Here is a 6,698-nt window from a genome sequence, read left to right as displayed (position 1 = left end):
TCATTTAAGTGTATAATGCAATGATTTGATATACATGCAGTTTGTGAAATGAATACCACAATCAAGTTAATTAACATGTCCATCAACTCACAGAGTTGTGTGTGTGTGTGTGTGTGTGTGTGTGTGTGTGTGTGTGGTGAGGACACTTAAGCTCTACTCTCTCAGCTGATTCCAAACACACAATATGGCTGTATTAACTAAAGTCCCCAAGCTGCAGCTAAATCCCCAGAACTTACTCATCTTATAACTGAACGTCTGTATCCTTTGATCAAGAATCCCTTTGCCCTTTTTCCTTTTTTTGACTTTGTTGAAATCAAAATATCACTCCCACCTCCTCTCACTTAAAACAGGGGAAGGTTTACACCCTTTACCCCAGAGTGAGAGGGAGTCCTTCACTTTCCTGAGGTGTAGAACCATCCTTCTGCTGAGATGGGGTCCTGTGGCCTCAGCGGGACAGTGGTATCTGCAAGACCTGGCTCTTGCTGCAGCAGCTGCCTGGTGGTAGTATAGGGCCCAGCGCTGGGTCCCAGGAATGCCACCAGGCATGCGCCAGGGGCAGTGGACTTCTCATCCTTACCACTCCTGTGGCTACACTTGTTGGCATCTCTTGATTGTGGGCCAGAGTCACCACCCTCCTTTCAGAACTGGGGTAGCTGTACTCTCCCTGGCTGGTGGCTTGTCATGGCAAATAATGTCACAAAGGTGAAACAGTAGTAGGGAACAGAGCTCCACAGGTCACGTTTCAGTTCCACATGGCCTGTTACAGCTGCTGTCTCCTGAGTTGGCGCCGAACTCACTGTGGGAAAACCCAGTCAGGGAAAGCATCCCCAGCATAGACAAAGACGTGGGGAATGCTAAGCGTCTGCATAATTACAGTCCACCGAATCTAACTCACACAGAAATTGTTACCTTTTAGAAGGTAAAAATGCAACCACAATTCTGCTGTGTATTTTGTGATTGAACTTTGTGGGCCCTCACTCTGGGGAAGGCCTAAATTCTGCTCTCAGTAGGACATAATAGGAGGAGGCTGGTGAACCAGGCAACGCCCTCCTCCTGTGCAAGCGCATGCATGTGTGTGTGCATGTGCATGTGTGCATGTATGTGTGCGTGTGTGCATGTATGTGTGCATATGTGGTGATTAATTGATAGAGATTTCTCAACCGACAGAACCAGAGCAACAGAGAGAGAGGTCACAGGATTCCTTGGACCAGCTTTTCAGTCTCCCCACACATCCAATCCTGCTGCAAGGAAAGCTCAGGGCTAAGCTTTCATTTATGAAAATTGCAGTGTGGAAAAGACAAAAGATTGTGGAACATCCTTTGATATTTGGGAAATTGCAGCTTCCCGCCTTGAGTGCACCGCGGTCTTCCCTGAGGCTGCTTGCTAGCTTTTCGTCTGTCTTGGAGGCCAACCAAGTGCAGGGCAGCCGTGTCCACACAGACAGAAACAGCCCAGCCCAGGGTTGCTCCTGGCTTTGCACCTTGGTGCACAAGGCTGGAGCTGTCACCAGAAGAGATAGTAATTATTGGCTCTTTGTGAATAAAATATCTTTCTTTTCACACGTATATATTACATTTATATGTTTCTAATGGTGAAATTAAAATCAGTAAATCTTTTATGTGTCAATATCATTGCTCCAAGTAGAAACCATTGAATCAAATTATATTCAAAAGCACAATCAACTCATTCTCTGTTTCCTGTTTCTCTAAGTACTGTCCATTGTGAACTATTAGATGTGATTTCTCAGTTTGTAGAAATTGCAAATAGGTCTCTTTTTGAAGGATTTATTATCTGCTGTGCATTATGCTATGTGAGAGACTCTAATGATCACTAGGATATAGGCTCCTGCCCCTGGCGAGTTGCACGCTCGTACAGGACAGACAGACAGGCAGGCCCTGCTCTTCACCACATGGTTATTACATGGGGGAACTAAAAAGTGGCTTTTCTATTTTTCAGGACAATAATCATGGCTAAGATTTCAGTGATTACATGGTCCACACACACACCTGGAGTATTCCATAATTTTATTTGTTTAAGGCAAAAATATCTATGGGTGACTTTTAAAGGGAAGCCAACCTCAAGCGTTATTTCCTTATAGGAAAGCAAAGTTCATCTGTACCCCAGAGCAGAAGTTGCTCCCGGCCCGTCGCAGGGCTGTGTGCCTTCCTGCCGTGTCCCATGTGTGCTCCTCCACACCCCATCGCCACATGGGGGTGCCCTCCTGGTCCCTGTGTCATGCCTTTTCTATGGGACAGGAGTTCTTCATGGGTCAGCTGTACCCCAAACCCCATGCTTGGCCCTGGGTAGATGCACAGGGTGTGTTCATTGAATGGCATCGAGTGAACAAGTGTGGCCAAAGAATGTGTGAACTTTGGGTAAAGACAAATCTCTTTCAAACACAGCACACAAGGAAAGTGCCTCCTGGTGCTGCTGGTCTTCAGAGGTGATGGGAGCATGGCTCAGCATGGGCCAAGAGCCCGGATGGTCCACCTGGTCACCAGGACATTGGAGGTGTTTGAGCACAGAAAAGGCAAGGAATTGCATGGAGGGAGGCCTAAACACAGGAGTCCTCTGTAAGTGAATGGCCTGAATGGCAATATTCCTCGTTATTTTAAGGATCCCTAGAAACATCCTTTTTCCTTTGGGACTGGAAGAGAACCAGCTTTGATGCTTTGAAGTTGCTGTTGTGATATCCGCCACATATTGATTGGCCTTATTCTTTTTATATTAGGACATTTTGTTTTTCAAGGTGGCTCCAAGCTCCCGTGGTGGTGTGCACGCACATGGCCAGCATTTCGCATTCCTGTCACCACCGCCGAGGTCATATCTGTTAGTGCTGGAGGTTGTTAGGCCATTATCAGCCACTGATGCCTCTCCAGCTGCGAGACTAATTTGGATTCAGGGAGGAAGCATGGACTGATCTCCCCTCGGTCATTCACCAGCAGGACTAACAGCGTTTGCGTTCTCTGTGCTGTTAGGGGCTGATGGTACAGAGTGGCTTATTCACCTATCTCAGAACGACAAAACAAGAGGTTAAAGCCCAGTGAGAATCTAATGCCAGCTCCAAGAAAAGTGGCCATGGCTCTATCGTTCAGCAGGCAATCCACAGGGCTAAATTTTAAGTTTATATTAGATATGTATGAAGAGTACATCATGTCATTTATAATTCATGATGAATAGCAAATTATTCTAATGGACTTTCCCATTCTGTTCATATTCTACCTTTTCATAGTGGGGGAGGAGAAACAAATTCTCGATGTGGCTTTTGATTACTTCCTGTATTATGGTAGGGTATTTTCCACTCTGCAAACTATGGTAATTAAGACACAGAAATTTAGAAAGAAGAAGGACAGACATGTGTACCTCTTTTCTCCCAGAGTACACTTTGAGAATATTTATTTTTCTCTCTACTATTCTTTTATATGGCAGAAACGAAAGGGGAGAAATATGAGATCGAGCATGTGTCAGAAAGTGACCAAAGCGGTTTTTGTGATTTCAAACAATACCAAGTCATTCAGCTGCCCTGGGCCAAGTCCTTCCCCTTCCGCATTCTTCACCACACAAGCCTTTGATGCACAGAGCTGGCTTTGAAATCAAAGACCTCTAAGAAGGGGACGCAGAGCAGAAAGACTGGGGGGTGGTGAGGTAGAGAGGAGACCCTGGTCTCCTGGGTCTTGGCCTCAATGTGGGAACGATGGCCCTAATGAGTGGATTCAATGCATCTAAATCGTGGGACACATTTGTAAGCATCAGGAAATGTCCAATATTGCCCTCAGGAAAGAAGGAACTCAGAATTTAGACCCTGGTCTAGTCTCAGGAGTTGAGTTTATAGAATTTACAATAGAAGAGGTAATTTGGAAATTCAGACCTCTGGCACCAAGACAGACTTTTCCATTAGTAAACATAACTATCTCCCTGGAAGAATTATATAGGGAGCATTGTAGCGTAGGATTCCTAGACCCTTCAAACTTAGGCTTGTTAGAATAAGCAAAAACCACCCTTGAAGAATGTTTGGGCGTTAAGAGCCTTACTGACCTCTTGCTAGGTAGCAGGAGAGATAACACCCAAAGTTGATGCCTTCTGAGAGTTTGACCAATCAGCGTCAGACCCCCAGCCCAGGTCATCTTCACCTGTTCCAGATGACAGTGTCTTTCTTTTATTGACCATCAAAATTTGTCTCTTCTCACATCAAGTCCTGATTATTTTAACTTAGCTTTGCTTCCTGCAGGTCCATTTACTTTTCAGCTTGCAAAGAAAATGATTCTTGCTTCATAGGTTTTTGGTCTCAGTAAATTTACACCAGGGTCCTGAAGACTTAAAAAAAATTAGTTTGCTGGTTGACTAATGATTGATTCATTCACCAAGTATCGATTATTTTGTATTGATCATTTGATTGAGAACCTTGCTACTGTACTGTGTTGAGGTCTGTCCCCAGGTTACCTAAAAACCTCGCCAGAACTTATTCCTGTCGTTTTCCTTGCTGATAGGCTGTGTGCTTTTCTGACGTTTCTTAGCAAACTAATTGATATGGTTTGAATCTGTGTCCCCACCCAAATCTCATGTTGACATGTAACCCCAATGCTAGAGGTGGGGCCTGGTGGGAGGTGATTGGATCATGGGGGTAGTTTCTGATGGTTTAGCACCATCCCCTTTGCATAAGTGCTGTTCTTATGATAGAGTTCTCACATGATCTGGTTATTTAACAGTGTGTGGCACCTCCCCTTGCTCACTCTTGCTCCTACTGTGGCCGCGTAAGATGCACCTGCCCCCCCTTTGCCTTCCATCATGATTGTAAGTTTCCTGAGGCCTCCCCAGAAGCTAAGCAGAGGCGAGCATCATGTTTCCTGCAAGATAATTTACAAAGAAAAGAGGTTTAATTGGCTCACAGACAACAGAACCCTGAGCCAATCATAGCTCTTTTCTTTGTAAATTACTCAGTCTCAGGTATTTCTTTATAGCAAGGCAAGAACAAAAGGACACACTGATTATATAATTGGCATCAGTCCTTTCACCTGTGATGTACATCGACCTTAAAATGGACTGATCCTTTGGAAAGTGAGAAATTACTATTGCTTGTTCTCATGGGGCATTTTGGGTTTCTGTATTTTGCTCCTTTTATCTTTTCTCTGTTCACTCCTCATTGCTCTTCTCTTCTGGGTCATGTCCCTTCTTCTCTGGTGATTAACAAGTCCTTTCCACCTTGCCAATCCCCACCCTCTTCTTCACTCTGTGTCTGTGGATTTAGTGAGTGCTGTGGTCAACTGAGCAGAACTTATCTTTCCTTGACCCCTATTTTAAAATAATGTTTGCCTTTTGGATAAACGATGCCCAAGATCCAGCAGCATTTCTGCAAGACATGGCTCACCTAGAGGGGCCTCCTGCTTTTGGGCAGGGACGAAGGCTGCAGACAGGCTGGGGGTTTACTCTCATCCACCAGAGGCAAGCTGCCAGGGCTGTTCACCCCAGAAACCCTTAAAGCTACACTCAACTTTGTTTTCAACATGAATGATTCCACTCTGTTTCTGTTTTTTAAGAAGTATTTTTCTCTCTTCAGGTCTTTTCAAACATTATATCTAAATACAATGTATACAATTATTCAATTATACAATTATAATGGAGATGTGGATTGGACAAAACAAAACAAACATACAAAAAACAAACCCTACACAGCAGGCCTGAGTAGGGAGTGGGCTGTGTCCTGGTCCTGATGTTGCCCTGAGTTAATCCCTCAATTCGAGGCACAGCATCCCCTTCCCCTGGGCTACTTCTCACCTAGAAGTGATGATACCTGCTCAGTATCTCTCAGCAATGTTATGGGGATAAAAGTCAGTTGTTACCATGTGAGTTTTCTGACCCCCAAAGTAGAAGACAGATGCTGGTATTATGGGGGACACCGGGGCAGGCGGGCGGGTATGCAGCTCTGCTTCCTGCCTCGTGGAGAGACACTTGTCCCATGCCTGGGCCCTCCTCTCCTCAGCATCTTCCAGCATGGCAGAGTTGCCAGGTGCTCCATCTGCACCTCCCAGTGCTGGCCTGTGTGGGGGGCCGGAAAGAGAGGGCATTGGCTTTCACTGATGAGGAGGAGGACGGGTCTGAGTTTGCTGTGCCCTGGCTGGGATGTGCATCTGGACTCCAGGTGACCGGTACATTTTCCAATGATCAGCCTTCCACCTACTCCTGGAAGCCATTTCTTATTCCCCACTATGTAGAAAGAGCAAACATTTATTTTCTTTATTTTCACTTTGAAGTCCTCACATTTTCTTGTCTTTTTTTTTTTTTTTAAGAGTGCACGCAATTACAAAAGCAGAAGTCATCTCCAGACACTCTTGGGTTTACTGTATCATTAGTTTGCTTCTTTACTGATCATAAATATTAAAAGTCAAAGTGACAAGGCAGAAAAATAAGTTTAGATTTAAGCTTCTCCAAACCTGCCCCTAGCTGTGGCTTGTCCTCATCTCTGTATTTCTCCCTAAGTTCCTTCTCTGGGCTGCTCTTCCTTTTTGCTCAGTAGCCAGGGTCCCAACTTTATATTTATTCTGCAGATAAAAATCACAGCTAGCGCATTACTAACATGAAAGACGGGCTTGTTTATTGATTTGCTGCAACGCAACCTGCTCGTGGAAACTCAAGGCCACACCCCACTGCAACTGCCCCCCCAGGAGTCCGGTGGAAACTTGCCTCAGGTTTTTACAAAAATC

This window comes from Nomascus leucogenys, chromosome 6, assembly GCF_006542625.1.
Source record: "Nomascus leucogenys isolate Asia chromosome 6, Asia_NLE_v1, whole genome shotgun sequence".
NCBI classification, from domain to species: Eukaryota; Metazoa; Chordata; class Mammalia; order Primates; family Hylobatidae; genus Nomascus; species Nomascus leucogenys.
Note: the sequence above shows the minus strand (reverse complement) of the source record.